The 16,488-nt window shown below is 37.9% G+C and overlaps 1 protein-coding gene across 1 annotated transcript in view; it reads right to left on the bottom strand.

The window, feature by feature from the left end:
• LOC120533712 overlaps nt 1–12,292 on the bottom strand; it is a 61,220-nt gene extending 48,928 nt beyond the window's left edge. The window contains exon 1 of the mRNA XM_039760624.1: nt 12,251–12,292. The gene's annotated coding sequence lies outside the window, so the exon portion shown is untranslated. The remainder of the gene's footprint in view (nt 1–12,250) is intronic.
• Nucleotides 12,293–16,488: the final 4,196 nt, after the last annotated feature.

Genomic DNA, 16,488 nt, shown 5'->3' with positions numbered 1-16,488 from the left:
CTTATAAATTTTTATGTTTTCGTCACTTTACATTCCCAATAAAAGAAGACTTATTATGTCCAAATATAATTGAAGAATTTCACCCCGAATGGTTATCAACAGAAGAAATGAGTACACGGGCAATCCTAATACTGAGTAATGATGAAGTCAAACGAGTTAACACGAAAATTGTCAATCAATTACACAGCAAATTGGTTAAATGCGTATCAATAGACTATGCTGAAACAGTTGGTGGTGATGGTGCGGAAGATGAAAACATCAACTTACAATATCTTATAGAATACAATATTCACTCATGGGCAGTTAAACGTTGCATTGTCACGATGTAAGTCCAAACACGGAATCAAAATTCAATGCGATATTGACGAAAAGTTAATTCCAAATATTGTTTTTACTGGTTTTACAGTAAAAGTATAAGTGTAAAAAGTATTTGTGTGTTAATTTCAAAGCCAAACAGAACGAAAACGTATAACACAAAGAATACCTCAAATACAACATTAAACATAATTTTATTTCAATTTATTATGTTTTACTCTCTGTAATGGAGAATAGTTCAATTATGCATATGTAACAATTCCCATGAAAATAACAATCTGTTTAAATTGTACATCCGCTTTCCCATATGCGAGTGGCAGAGCCACAAATTGGCTAGCAGTGAGCAGGGGCGCCTTGGGGTTGACAAGCGAAGTGAGCAGGGGCATGGAAATCACCCTGAATTTGTTTAAATCAAAGATTGACAACCATCACTTCTTTTACATACTTAAACACACACATTCTGGAGCTCATTCCACATTACTATGTTTTCATTTAAAAATGCAGACATTATTCTCTGTTTTCACTGTTTGTAAACACTTCCCTAGTGTTTTCATTCATCAAAAACAAAGATTTTTCAAAATGTTCACTGGAGGGATATACTTCTGAATTGTGGGTAGGTGAAAACGCAGTTTTTGAAAACCATAGACTCTCTAATCACACTCTGATTTGTTTGTACTTAATAAATGGTCCTTTGCTGACTGGGTCTTGTTCATTACAACATCTCCTTCTCTGAATAGTCACCCTTCAGGGAAGAAAACCATATTCCAACATACTGGACAAAGAAGAATTGCTTTCTATGGAGTTCTTTGTGTTGCTTACTTGTATGGATTTTTACTGCTTTTTGTAACATTTTGAAACCTACATACATAAGCAAAAGGCAAATAATTTATATGTCACTACAGTTATGCAATAAATACTGTTGCTGGCAGCGTTACCAACTTGTCAAGGATTTTTCTACTGGTTATGCCAGGTGTAGGCAAATGTCTATGTCGTGGGTATTTTTTGTAATTTTAGCATGGATGGAGATACTTTTTATAAGTTATGTTGAAAATTCTACCAAGCACAGAGATCATTTTGGTTTGTGAATGCCATTTTTAAATAAAAACATAATAGTATGGGCTTAGCCCAAGATCCCCTTAATCCAGTTCAGGGACCTGAGCCTATCCTAGCACCACAAGACGCAAGGTGGAAAACAACCTTGGGCAAGACACTAGACTATTTCCTGAATGGCATTCATTATTCCATGTTGAGGGGAAAGAAATGTTTTAAATGTCTGCTGAACTGTTTGATGCAAATTGTAATGTTAATCATAATTACAATTGGAATCCAAACACAATATAAAAAAACAATTTTGCACCCCTTTAATCTAATTTTGGATTGTAGGGAAACATAGCCTACTAAGGCAGTATCAGACACAAAGTGGGAACCAACCCTGGATAAAGCACTAGTCAGACTTAGGGTACACACATGCACACTTTATACTTTAATTTACAATCACCGGTTAATCAGGTCAGCATATTTTGAGGGGAGTATGAGTGGAAAACTGGAGTACCTAGAGGGAAATACCCCTGAAAACATAGCTGGATCATCCTACTCCATATAGACAGTAATTAGGCATGGGATTTGATTCTAGGACATAATACATGAGGTAGTAGAGTGAACCAATCCACTGCCTCCCATTTTATAATGCACATTATGGCAGTCGGCCGGGGCGCCACTATAATGGAAGGACCGGGAGAGAGAGCCTATCCAGGACATTATCTCCTCTGTAGTGCTAGAGGGCAGCCCCTCTGGTGTGCAGTAGTGCCACGGGTTTGAAGCATGAACGCTCAACCCTGCTGGAGCCCATGGCCACCACCAGGGGGCACCTGGGGAGCTGCAATTAAGGACCCTGTAGCGTTCCAGGGGAGGAAAAGTTCTGGATAGGCTCTATCCCCTGGACCTTCCATTATAGGGGCGTCCCAGCCAGGAATGGACCCCAGCCATCTGCCACAACACATATATGTATACTTACACTTGTCAAACATTCTTAATCCAGTTCAGGGTCCTGTTGGGGCTGAAGTCTAGCAGCAGTCCATCACAGGGCACCCATACACAAAAGCATGCAAAGTTACAGTTCCAATTTACAGTCTCCCATTAACCTAATCTTCATACCTTTGGGTATGTGGGAGAACGAGCAGAGCACCCAGAGGAAACCCCATAAAGACAAAGTGATCCACACAGACAACCAGGCACAAGATGCAAGTTCTTTATCTAATAAATGCATTTTCATAAATGAAAAGTGGACCAAGGAACAAATTGTCATTTGTTGTTGTTGTTAGCCTTTATCTGTAGCACTGCAACTCTTCTACTGTTTGTATCACTTTCAGATAACATACATATATGTGCAAAATCACACATTTTGGAGGAAACCCAATTTTAAAAATTAGTTAAAAGTACATGAAGTGTACTTTTAAACTGCAATTACAATCTATAAATACACAATGTCTAAATCAATTCTGTGGTATTGTGCAAATAAAATAAACCAACTGCTAGCAGCCATGTATGACTGTATAAATCAAAATCAAAAAGCAGTGTTTCATAAAAGTACAATAATGGAAAACATTTATAACACGTTAATATTAGAACACAGATCACAAGATAACAGGGTTCTTATTACAAAACAAATGGACAATATTCCATTACTGTGCAGTTAATTAAAAACTACACTTTCGTACATTTAGGATCACATATTTTAGATAATTTTAGGGACGGTATAAAAATATTGTCACACTTTAGTTTAGGTACTGCAAAAATGCTTCTATCACTCATTTACTCATATGTAACAAGACCTTAACAAAGCCTTATTTTGGTCTTCAAAACACTTATAAAACATCAGTAGATAGGTTATTCATCTCTGAATTGTGGCCTGTTGACCTGATGGCAAAATGATTTGTTAATATGAAAGATTCACAGGTCTTATATTAAAAATGTAATAATCGAGAGAACGTATCTCAGCTAAGCCACCTCAGCCACCACTCCAAAGTGAAGTTTTCTAAGTAGGCCATATTGCAGAGATGAATAAACACTTTAGTGATGCTTTGTAAGTGTTATGTTATGAAGGTCTTGTTACATAATAGTAAATGAGTAATAGTTGCATTTTTGCAATACTTAAACTAAAGTGTTACCAAAATATTAGCTTGGTAATATTGGAAATGAATGCCATAATTTTGTCACCACCCATGATTTGAATGATTAAAGCATTTATACTGAACTGTGCTCTTATATGTACAGGAGAGTGCCATTACCTTGCAGATCAGCAACCCAGTCACTGTGTGCAGACTGCATGTTCTCCATGCGTCCCCATTGTCCAGAAAGAAAAACTAAATGTAATGCTGACTGGCAGCTCTAAACTGTCATGCATGTCATGCGTGTCGATCCCTTAGGGCTCATTTATACTTCACGCGACGCGACGCATGCTGCAGCGGACGCTCCTGCTACACAAGCGTTATAGTGTTTATACTTGCGCGCGTACTTTACGTAAATCTGCACGAGTCCACCAGGTGGCAGTGTGAGATATTATCACGGTGAGAACATGTTTGGCTTCTCTGTGTTGTGAATTGCCTAAAACACCTATTAAATTCCGACAACAACTTACCGCAATATCTGTGAAAAGGATGTTTATTGATTAAATCCATCAATCCAGGGATGTGTCCATTCCAACAAGCATTGGGCACGACTGAGAAACAATCCCTGGACGAGGTCTCCGCTCATCGCAAGGTGAATACAAGCACACATATACTAGCGTCATTTTAGCGGCACCAAATCCCCAAATCTGCATATCTTTGGAAGGAAACCGGAGCACAGTGTGGAATACAAGCAGGAAATACCAGCAACGTAACTCCCTGCGAGACAGCAGTGCTATTGCTCCACCACCGTGTCACCCCCATGTGTGTAATTATTAACAGTATTCATTATTTAAATGAAATTATATGTAAAATGTAACATACACACTTTAATGCATTTCATCATGAAAGTGATATCAAGTATGAATCTAAAGATTCTAAATGTGCAGAGAGTTGGAATATCATACATTTAATTTGTTCTGTGTGGTGATCTTTTGCTGCTTGCCGCAGCTGTCAGGTCCAAGCTCGTAGCGATTAAAACTGGGATGACGTTTACGACGGTCTGCTTTAATGATAAAGTAAACTACGAGGTTAAAGTGGACAATTCGAGATTAAAGCCGAAATGTCCACTTTAATCAAAATACACGTTTTCATCGTGTCCTTTATTTTTCTCAGTGGTTCAAATATAACGCTATACATTATGTTGTTGTTGTTAAATTGCAAAAAAAAAATTAAAAAAGACGACACAAAAGATGGTATGTGAGACTTTTAAAATGTATCGTGTCATTACGTTCGGGTACTATCTACATGTGACAGAAAGCCTCTATGCCGATCCTACGGGATGGATGCTTCGATGTGGTGAAGCAAAATGCCGACATACAAATGCGTTCGTGGTGCTTTTATATTCAAGAGTCGCATATTCCCGATCGTAATGACACATGATACATTTTAAAAGTCTCAGTGCCGTCTATTTTTGCAACTTCACATCGGCAACATAATGTATAGCGCTGTATTTGAGCCACTGAGAAAAAAATAAATGACACGGTGAAAACGTGTATTTTGTGATTAAAGTGGAAATGTCGGCTTTAATCTCGAAATGTCCACTTTAACCTCGTAGTTTACTTTATTATTAAAGCAGACCATCATAAACGCCATCCCAGTTTTTAATCGCTACGAGCTTATTGGACCTGACAGCAGGTAAAGTAAAAAAATAAAAAATAGACGGCACAAAAGATGGTATGTGAGACTTTTAAAATGTATCGTGTCATTACGATCGGGAATATGCGACGCTTGAATATAAAAGCACCACGAATGCATCTGTATGTCGGCATTTTGCTTCAACACTTTGAACCATTCATCAAACAGCAAAGTGCGCACATCGATCCCCGAAAGATCTCCATAGAGGCTTGCTGTCACATGTAGATAGTAAACAGAGACTCTGACGTCACGTTCCGACTTTTAGCACACTGCGCCCCCCGACTTTTGCTGGTACTGCAACTCGTCGCGTTAATTTCTGAGGACCTGCTCAGAGGACGCGTGAATGAACGCTGGGAACGCGTGGCAGCCATGATGCGAGCCATGATGCGGACGCGTACGCGTTCTGAGCGTGAAGTATAAATGTGCCCCTACGTTACACTAGTTTCCAATCCTGGTTAGTTCTTATCTTTAGGACAGTACTACATTAAATACTGTACATTTGTTCTTAAAAGATAGCAGTAGAGTTTAGTTAATAAAACAATTCAGAGCAACTAAGGCTATTCAGCTGAAAGCAGCCCAGTTATAAAATTGAGTATGACTGATCTTATCAAGATGTCAATTGTGGTTCTACACACAAAAATCATTTTATTTAAGGTAGATGCATAAACCTAACATTAGGTCATTTTCATTTAGGCATCTCCTGTAAAACAGCATACACATTAAAACTGATATTGTTTATTGTATGACTCACCAGAGGTTTTTATTTATCCATCCATTTTCCAACCCGCTGAATCAATACACAGGGTCATGGGGGTCTGTCGGAGCCAATCCCAACCAACACAGGGCACAAGGCAGGAACCAATCCCGGGCAGGGTGCCAACCCACCGCAGGACACACACAAACACACGCACACAACCAAGCACACACTAGGGCCAATTTAGAATCACCAATCCACCTAACCTGCATGTCTTTGGACTGTGGGAGGAAACCGGAGTGCCCGGAGGAAACCTACGCAGACACGGGGAGAACATGCAAACTCCACGCAGGGAAAACCCGGGAAGCAAACCTGGGTCTCCTAACTGCAAGGAAGCAGTGCTACTACTGCGCCACTCGTTTTTATTTATTTATTTATTTCATTTGGTATGTTGTCTTTCCTGTATTTTCTAAGATGTCTTGTGTTATCTTTATTTTTAGTGATTGTCTTGTAATTGTTAATTAACTCTTTATAGTTCTTTTTGTTAGTTTTGATGATTCTTCTTTGTGTTCTGTCAATTACGTTGTTCTGTCTTTTGTTAAGGTAATGAAAGACACCCTTAACTAAGTAATTAAATTTAATGGTTGGCTATAAAAAGCATTTGTTACCACTGTTTAGACATAGTGGTGGTATTAATTGCTCTTCTGCTCCCGTTTTACTCTCTAGGTTTTGTTGTATTTTAAAACCTTGCGCAGGGTTATTTGGTAAGTCATGCTGCTCTTTTTTACTTTTGAATTTGTTTTTCATTTTGTATTTTTGATTTGTTTTTTCCTTGTTTAATATGTCAAGAATTTATTTTGTATTTATTTTTTAGTTTAAAAATTCCTAAGCACTCCCAATTCTAAAGTAACCCTTTTGGCCCTGACATCCTGTTACTAGTAGATGTATAAGTAGCCATTTTTGTAAAACACAGGTACGTTTGCAGCCGTTGGAACCGGGCGTGCTACTATTAGTGCAGACTGGCATACAGTCCGCAAAAGACACAGAAGTGAAAATTGATGCTTCCAGACTGTGTGCACCGCTTTCAATTTTATTTCCTCAAGAAGATTGAAGTATTTGGCAGCTATTGTATAATAATAGTGATATTGTTTTGTTTAGTTTTTTTTTTTTGTTTTCATTTTTGAGCTTCCTAGATTTCTCAAAGGTAGAATATCTCACAAAATTATTTTTCCCATAAAAACAGAAAATCCAAGGCCGAAAGGGTTAATATTGTGTTACCTTTTTGTGTAATACAACCTTTATGGTTAAGTTTTTTTTGTGTAACCAGAACTCTTGATGGTTTGCCTCTCCATGTTTGGGAAAATAATAACAAAAACAGAGAAACAAAGGCCAGAAGGGTTCCTTTACCCTGTAATTAGCTGTAACATTGCCTCATGTTTAGAACCCCATCTATCTGTATATTAAAAGTGTCTATAGTAAGTAACGGCCTTTTTGACTTTTCATTCACGTCTTCCTTAAGTTCATGCAACAGCATAATTGCATTCTTTTAAGGGCCTCAATTTAAGGCAACAGGGAATCTTAGTAATGGGCTCATCCATCTCTCACTTTTTTGCTAAAATCGAAGTAAGAAGTGCTTATAATTTAATTTGGACAACAGAAAGGGACAAATGTAAAACAACCTTCAATGCTACGTCATTATTTCCATATAAATTAGTTAATTCACCAGCTTTTTCTGCATTCTTAATAAATAATTGCTTTTGAGCTCTACCTGACCAACATGTAATAGTTTATATTGGTGAAAAAATGTAAGAGAGCTTAAGCAGGTGTGCTCAGACCACAACAAAATTGGGAAAATGTGAATTTCATTTATTTTGTTACTCTATCTGCATTTACCGAAAGATCATTGAAGCTATCTGAATGGACATCAGAAACTAAAACACTTGCATCCATTCATTTGTGAGACTATAATAACATGCACTTATTTTGTTCTGACTCGCCATTGAGACAGAGAATGTCTTTAATGAGAGAGGACTGGGAGGTGTACGTAGCCATTTGTCAAGCTGATTTTATTTACCAGGAAGTCAATAATATCTTTCATTTACATTAAAACAATAATCAAGAATCTGAGTCATTAAGCCATAAATATTTTTTCATAAGCTAAAAATAAAGTAAACCCTTGACAATTATTTAACCATACAGTATTTATCCAACCTCAAATATTTCAGGAAGCGTGCACCGACTTTTATATGGTCATTCCAATGATGGCACACACTGCACAGTCCCAGTGCCTTCTGGGTATGCTTAACATGGTAGCAATCATCTTATACAGTAGATCGTAAAATGGTGGTGCCCAAAATAATACAAAACAGCATCACAATATAATGGGAAAAATGGCATCATTTTCTCCAGTGGCTTACTAGAAATATAGTAATGTCAAAAATTAATTCCAGATTATAACACTTGTGTTAAAGCATTCAGGATATCTAAAGTATCTAAAATTGAAGGTGAAGCAGTTCTGTCATAAAGGAAGTATACAGAATTTACCCATTTACCAATATCTATAGGAAATTATCTTCAGCAGAATAAAAGAATATGTTTGTGATTAAGAATTAACATAAAATGCTCACATGTGCTTAAGTGAATTCAGAGTTTCAAGCAGCTATCAGGCACAAGGCAGGAACCAAGGTAGGTAGTCCATCTCGGGACCCACTCAGGCTCAAAGACTAGTGTGCAGTTGCTAAATAACATACCAGGCACGTCTTTGAGAATGAGGGGGAAAAACTAAGAGCAGGATTTGAACCCAGGATGCAGAATCCATTAAACAGCACAGTTTCCCTCTGTGGCACTCTATTTAAAGGTTAGAAGTGATAATATTAGCTTTTAAAGAAAGAGTGCATTGACTTTAAACAGCACATATTGACCTTATTTAAAAAAAGCTGAAAGCTTAAAAGTCAGATAGCCTATTTTTAGTTTTTCTTCTAATATTAATCAATTAAAAAAATGAAGTGATTTTTTTTTTCAAAATTATAAGAAATATAGTCCTACACAAGGTTTTTAGCCAAAGCCATTCTGTCTTTTAACGAATTTTTAAAATAATCCCAGAACAATAAGTCTACATCTCCTCCAGTTTAGTGATGGACCAACTTTTCTTTTTTTATCAAAACTGTGTATTTTACGTTGCTTAATTGTGCACATAAATAACAGTAAGTACACCTTGCAGGTTGAAATCATTAAAATTATTAGTCAGCAATTTATAAAAGAAGTAGTATATATGGTACAGTATTCAGAGTGAATTATGTTCTCTATTATTAGTGATAACCATGTATCTACAGAAATGTGTTCATCAGCAATGGATGGATGGAACAAGTGGATCAAAGTGTATATTAGAATATACAGTAAAATAGGTCATATGATGGTATGGATTTTGGGTAAAAAATTCTAAAGAAATGTGCTTAATACTGTGGGTACCATTGATTCTGGGTCAGTCCTCTTCAGAACTCAATCCTATGGCCTCCCATGCCTATTAAAATTCTGTTGCATTCATCTAACTGCAGGATGGTTAAAGCTTCAAACCTTAATAGAACTACTGTATTGTGTATAATCAGTGTGCACACTACAATGTAGATATTTTAGCAATTTTCATTATACATGAAGCTTTAAGGAGTTGCAGTTCCAATCCATTAATTGCCTGTGTGATGTTTGCATATTCTATCCATGTCTGAGTGAACTTTCCACAGGGCCACTGGATTCATCCCAGTGATATATATGTAACATTACTGGTTACTTTGGATTATGTATGCATGTGTGCCCTAGAGTAGGATTGGCATCCTGTCCAAAATGGGTTCCTGCCTTGTGTTCAGTGTTGATAGGATAAGCACCAATATTTTTCTAATAGATGTGACCACCAGAGAGCACTGGTAGGATATCCTCTAGTATCAGATTCATCTTGTTTAGGAGTATATTCTCATCCTATTGAAGTTGTGTTTTTGTTGTGTATTTTTAGTCTATTTAAGCTGTGGCTGCCATACTTGTCCATATTTGGAAAGTAGTACTGACATGTGCATAATAATAAAGGTAGTATAACACTAGTACTGATGTATAAACCTCTCAGCAGCCATGGTTTACAGTACAGGTAATACTGTATATGGGTAGTCAGTGCCTGTCATTGTGATGTTTTCTCAAACACTTGTTGACAGTACACTTTTCTTGCTTTTGCACATTGTTGTTTGCACTTTTAAATATGACTTACTTGTAAGTGTTTTGCAACTTTTGTTTTTTCTTCAGCACTGAGGTTTAATTTTTTTTGTTCATTAGATGCTAATCAGTCAGTCAGGCACTAATACATGGTCATACAGGCCCAGGTGATCAATGCAGGATCAACTGTCTTGTGTCCATTTTTGGACACCCTTATATTAACTAAACCTCAGAACCGGTTAAGTATTCTAAAATCACATTCTGCTTCTTGGTCCACCTATATCTACTAAAATTAGTCAATCTACTGCAGCATTTTTTCCTCTTGTTATTTTTGTTTTCATGGCTGCTGTGATGTGATTGTAGGGCATTACAGAGACATCGTGACCTCAAATTTATTACAGAGATTGCCTTGGGATTAAATTCAGAACTTTTAGAAGACAATTCCTTGCTAACTGAGCTTGGAATTGGGAGAACAGCAGAGGCAAAGGGTTGAAGGTCAGGGAATTTCAGAGACAGGTAACTTATGTTGAAAAATGAAGAGCAGTAATTTAATTCTTGAATGTTTTGTTTAGAAGGTGAACATTTAGGAGATTTTTTTGCAACAGAAAGAATATTCATTTTTCCTACAAAGTAATACCATCAAAAGTGAGATCACATTGTGTGATCATGATATGAACACTGACATGCACAGTGTTACAGGCTGTCTCTACAGGGAGGCTGGGAAACAGGCTGCCTAGCCTAACCAGTAGTTAACAGCATATGAATATTCCAAAAAAGGATTTGTTTCTCCCAGATACCTACAGTATATTGGGTGATTGATTCATTTTCTAAATCCACATTGCATAAATGTTTCCTTAATTTCCACCTGTTGAAAATTGTAAAACAAAAAAGACACTGATTTATTCTCCATTTATTTATCCACCCATTTTCTTACCGGCAGGTCATCCATATCAGTGTTGTATGGTTGTACAAGCACATTCTGGGAACCTTTCCTGAATGGAGCTCCATTTATAACTATGTCTGCATATACCTATACCAAAAAATGGTGGCTTATTTCCTGTTCCTGTGTTTCTGCTATAAACGTAAAAATCTGAACAGGTGTTCTGCGTCTGGCTTCTGACAAGGGCGCTATACAACAATAAAACTTAAATCAATTATTGGTAAATTCCAAAGTGCTTCTGGAAAAGACATAGACACTTAGACACCAAAAGACACTTGGTTAAACGAAACACCAGATCTTTAGCGATGGGATTTGTGCATTTATTGCGCACTTAATATAATACCTTACCCAGAAAGCACTATAAACTAAGCTAATTTTGCTTATCTTACTATCCATCAGAAACTCCGTTGAACAAGCTATTTTTCACTTATCATACTGTGAAGTAAAAATTGTCATTTGTCAAAACATGCGAGGAAAGCTGCGATCCAAATGATTTAAGCCTCAAAAAATCTCAACGCTTATTTAATTCATCACGTATGCCGCTGTACTCCTATAGACATCTATAAGGCTGCTGACGGACTAAGCTGACACATCAGTTTTTCATCGTTGCAGTGATAGTGGGGACTGAACTAAAAGCATTTTGAACGCAACTTTCACTTTCGTTTCTCTGTTTTCAGAGCATCTTCATCTTTAAGGAGTGTCGAAAAATAGGTAAAACGGAAACGAAGCTGTCACAATGTCTTTTCATATGCCGATTATCCTGCTCATTTAAGCCGTTATCTCGCGTCTGTCTCTTAATTTACCTGTTAATATATCACGCTGTATTTCAGTAGAACAGTACTGTTTTTGCAAACCGCACAGAAATTAAACGAACAGCACAGTGTATATATATATATATATATATATATATATATATATATATATATATATATATATATATATATATATATATATACAGTGTGCGTATGCGTGTGTGTATACGTAGACATTTTTATTATCTGATCTTTGAAGTCAGTAAAAACATTTTCCAATCTATACGTCATCCCATATACTGGAACAAAGTGGAAGGAAACAACGATGAGCGCAAAGCTGGAATCAGCTTTGAGTGATACCCTTATATCACCGTTCGAGTTTATTGTGATTAATGAAGTCTGAGATGGCAGAGGAGATTGAGGACCGTTAGAACAATCCATGCAAACATGTGCACATCTTACATCCCACAGATATGAAGCCAGATCCCCGCAGTTACTATTGAACGTTAACCCTAATTAGACAAAAAACTAATACGTTAAATAATATTCTTACCCAAAAGTGTAGACGATCGGGACTGTTTCGTTGCGCGTGAAACACTTGCTGTGGTGAGTCGGGATATTTGGGGGGGGGGTCGTTAGGTGGTGCTTTTCATATGGCAGCCTTGACGTCACCAGTCAATCAGTAATATCATCCCGTTACATTTATTCTCTGTTAAGTTACACAGGATATCTCTTTGGTACCCATCGTTTTGTGAGTCATACATATTTTTAATGTATTACTTTTCAAGTTTGTGTCCAATTAAATACAAATTCTTATTTTATTTTAATGCTATAGCCAATATATCAAATATGTCTGGATGCACACATATATTTGAAACGATCGGAATCACGCAGACATTTTCACGTTTTCGATATAAATTGATATGTTTTTGTCAAAGTTTCTGGTATCATTATATTAATTTAAAAATGCAGAAAATACCTTGCTAATGTTGCAATAAGTTATTATTGCTTGAAATGACTGATTTATAATTTATTGTTCACATGACTGCAAAGCTCCATTTTCAGAAGCAATTACTCCAGTGTCCTAATGGTAAAACTTACCTTAATTAATTATGTTTTAGTGACAGGTTATTAGAGAAACCTTTGTAACTGTGGAAGGTGTGGACGAAAACTCAGACTCGAGAGCCGATGTGGTTATAAAGCAACTTTATTTTTCAGAGTCACGGTGAGAAGAGTTTCAGAAAAGCAGACAATCAAATATACATGACAGCGTCAGGGCTCTTCTGAACCCCGTCTGTTGGGTGGGATCCAGTTTTATACCCCTAGAATGCGTGATTTAATATCATTATAAAATGCAACAGTCAACACATTTATTATACACAAACCTTGAGCCCCTTTAATGTCCCTTGTAAAACTTGATTTCTTGGCTCCTTTTGTTATGGCGTTCAGATGTAAGCTAAGGGAAAACGTGATAAGGCAGACTCATGTGTGGAATGCTCAGACCTTGAGTCCTTTGCACAAATATTTTTCTGTTTGCTAAAACAAAGCATGCTATCACATATTTTTGTAAAGCTTACTTCTCAGACATGAAGTAGTACAAGGGAACGAAGAGAACATTCGTCTTCCACATTCCCCCCTTTTTTAGCAAACAAAAAATATTTGATCAGGGAGAGTTGAGTAGGAAAGGGTAGGAGAGGAGGATGGAGTGGAGTGGGGGAGGAGTGTGGGGTAGCTGTGCTGATCTGAAGCATTTTTTTCTTTGTGTAAAAAGTAAGCCTTTGCCATAGAGGCAGTAAAATACTTGTATACAATGTATCTTATCAAAGGAACAATACAGCAAGGTACAAGCAGGAGAACGATTAAAGCAACTGTAAGAGAGATGAAAACTGACTTAAGCCATTTAATCAGGTTGAGTGGAGGTGTGTTCTGATTCAGGACCCACAACAGTGGCTACAGCTCAGCTAAATGAGCCACCAGAAACCTGCAAACAGGAACAAAGCACAAGAAGTCCCCGGCGACTTGGAAATAAATCACCCTAAAATGTCCAAATATTGTTGTTCTTATAGCTGAAAGTGCATACAATTTTTACTATTATGTTCTAGAAAATAATCTGTAGGAAGAACAAAAATCCAGCTTTCTTTCAAGCTGTGCTTTATATAGTGTCTTTCATACATTTATCAGTCTATCCATTTTCTAACCCACTTCAGTTCACGGTCATGGTCATCTGGCACCTATCAAAGTTGTGGGCACTGGAACCCTTAACTTGGATGCCATCCTATCACAGGGCACACTCGTTCACATGTCCATAAGAAACACCAGGCAAAAGTAAATTATCCAGTTAACCCAGTTTTTACATCTTCAGGATATGGCAGCAAACAAGGATACCACAATCAAGGGTGCCATCTTTTACAATGTGAGATGTGAATCCAAGCAGGCAGTCCCTCAACTTTAACAGCGTGTGGTGTTGACAGCAGAACTTGGACCAGGCCTCTCCACCGAGGGTGATGCCAATGTTTCCTTCGAGTATCTCTAACCAGAATCCAGGTTCCTAAAGGAATCAGGGAGTCCTTTGATGGAGGACTAGTTCTCCAGGCCTGATTCACCTGCTCGTGGACTTCCTTCAGAGAAACTCGGACACCTGTAAGACTGGAAAGAAGATCATTGTCCACAGTATGCAGTGTAACATTACCTATGACCATGCCGACTGGCATGGGCCGTCCGGTCAGAATTTCGAATGGTAACAGCACTAACTGCCGATGTGTTCTTCCCCTTTAATCCCATCAAGGCCAGAGGCAGAGCATCAGGCCAAGGTAAATTTGTTTGCTCACAGATTTTAGCCAATTTAGATTGCAAGGTACCATTGCATCGTTCCACAGTACCTCCACTCTGGGGGTGGTATTTGCAATAATGATGCACATTTATCTGGAGCCAGGTGGTTAATTCATTTATAATGGAATTTACAAAGTGTGTGCCATTATCAGTTTGTAATTTCCGCGGTATGCCCCATCTTGGAATGTTTTCCTTTATCAAAGCTTTTGCCACAGTTTTGGCATCTGCATGTTTGGAAGGGAAAGCTTCCACCCATCGGGAGAACACATCAACAATTACTAAACAGTATCGGTACCCCTTTGATGGTGTTAATTCAATGAAGTCCATTTGAAGGTGTTCGAAGTGGACCCATTAGGTTAGGTGTAATGGCGGGACTTACCTGGGTGCCCTTTCCTACATTAAACTTTTGACATAATGCACAGCACCTGCAGAACTGCTCTGCATATGTAGAGAAACCTACAGCTTCCCAATGTTTTTCAACATCTAGAACCATGGCGTCTTTTCCAGCATGATCTAGGCCATGGGTGATTTTTTCCATACCTGGGAAAGAAGCTTTAGGAAGGAAAGGTTTGTTAGTTTGCTTATGGGTCCAAACTCCATCAGAGAGGAACCCTTCTTTGGACCATTTTCTATTCTTTTTGTTCTTTGCTGCACTCTGTAAAGAAATAATTTGATTATCAGTGTCCTGGTCATTTCTCTGTTGGAATAAAGAGATTGGTGTGTTATTATATGCAGCCCGTTTAGCAAGATGATCAGCTAATTCGTTTCCTTTGCTGACAGGATCCTGTTTCCTGTGTGAGCTTGACATTTAACGATCGCTAGCTTTGATGGTTTCATTATGGCCTCTAAGAGGGATTCTTTTAGTTTTTGATGCTGAATGGGCTTGCCAGTACTGGTCTTGAATCCCCCGAGTTTCCATAATGCCCCATGATCCGGGTAGACTCCAAAAGCATATCTAGAATCAGTATAGATAGTTACAATTTTTCCCTCTGACAACTGACAAGCTCAGGTGAGAGCTATCAACTCAGCTGCCTGCGCGCTTAAACTTGAAGAAATTTGGTTGTTTCCTGTAGGCCTGGTCTAGGTTTTATAACCTTAGTTATTTCATCATGACAGTTGTGGGGCTCCCCTTCCTTTTTCAGTTGGAAGCAGCGTAGCTGGAATTAAGGTGGAGCACCTTTCTATGGTAACGTTTGACAATGTACAGAGTACATTTTGATAGTGTATTGCCTTAGCAGTAGTGAGATGTGAGGTTTTAGCCACACAGAGCCTGCTCAGCTTGATCATTGCATGCAACCTGACCAGAAAGGGGGAGATCAGGGGTGGCCACTAAAGTTTGCAAAAGCTGTGCTCTTTCAGTGAAGTTTAAAATCCATTGCCAGCAGTATCCTAGAATACAGATATAACCTGTTGCTTTGTAACAGGTCTAGGAAAAATTTTGAATGGTGTTTATATGATCGCTAGAGAGAAAGAGCTCTTGTTTAACAAGAAATGCCATGACCTGAATATTTCACAGTTGTTTGAATTAACTGCAGTTTTGTTTTAGAAACTTTGTGGCCATTTTCTGCTAATAATGATAATAATAGCTGAGTATCCCGTGCACAATCTGCTTCCGTAGTACTACACGACATTCCACATACTGTATCAATACACTGTCTTTTTCCGGCCAAAAGCCTTTTAAATTTTGAGCAAGAGCTTATCCAATACACAAGGGCTACAATATATCCCTGAGGCATAACGGTCCATGTCCAACGGCGGTTTTGGAAAGTAAAGGCAAACCAGAATTGAGAGTCGGGGTGCAAAGGAATACAAAAATAAGCATAGCAAGTCAATAACAGAGAAATAACAGGCGGACGGGGTATAGTAGAAAGAATAGTGGAAGGATTAGTAACAATAGGTGCCCTAGGAAAACTGCAGAATTAATTGTCGAAGATCTTGAACAAAAGCCATGAACCGTCAGCC

Source organism: Polypterus senegalus, chromosome 8, assembly GCF_016835505.1.
Source record: "Polypterus senegalus isolate Bchr_013 chromosome 8, ASM1683550v1, whole genome shotgun sequence".
NCBI classification, from domain to species: Eukaryota; Metazoa; Chordata; class Cladistia; order Polypteriformes; family Polypteridae; genus Polypterus; species Polypterus senegalus.
This window is presented reverse-complemented; position numbering and strand designations above follow the sequence as displayed.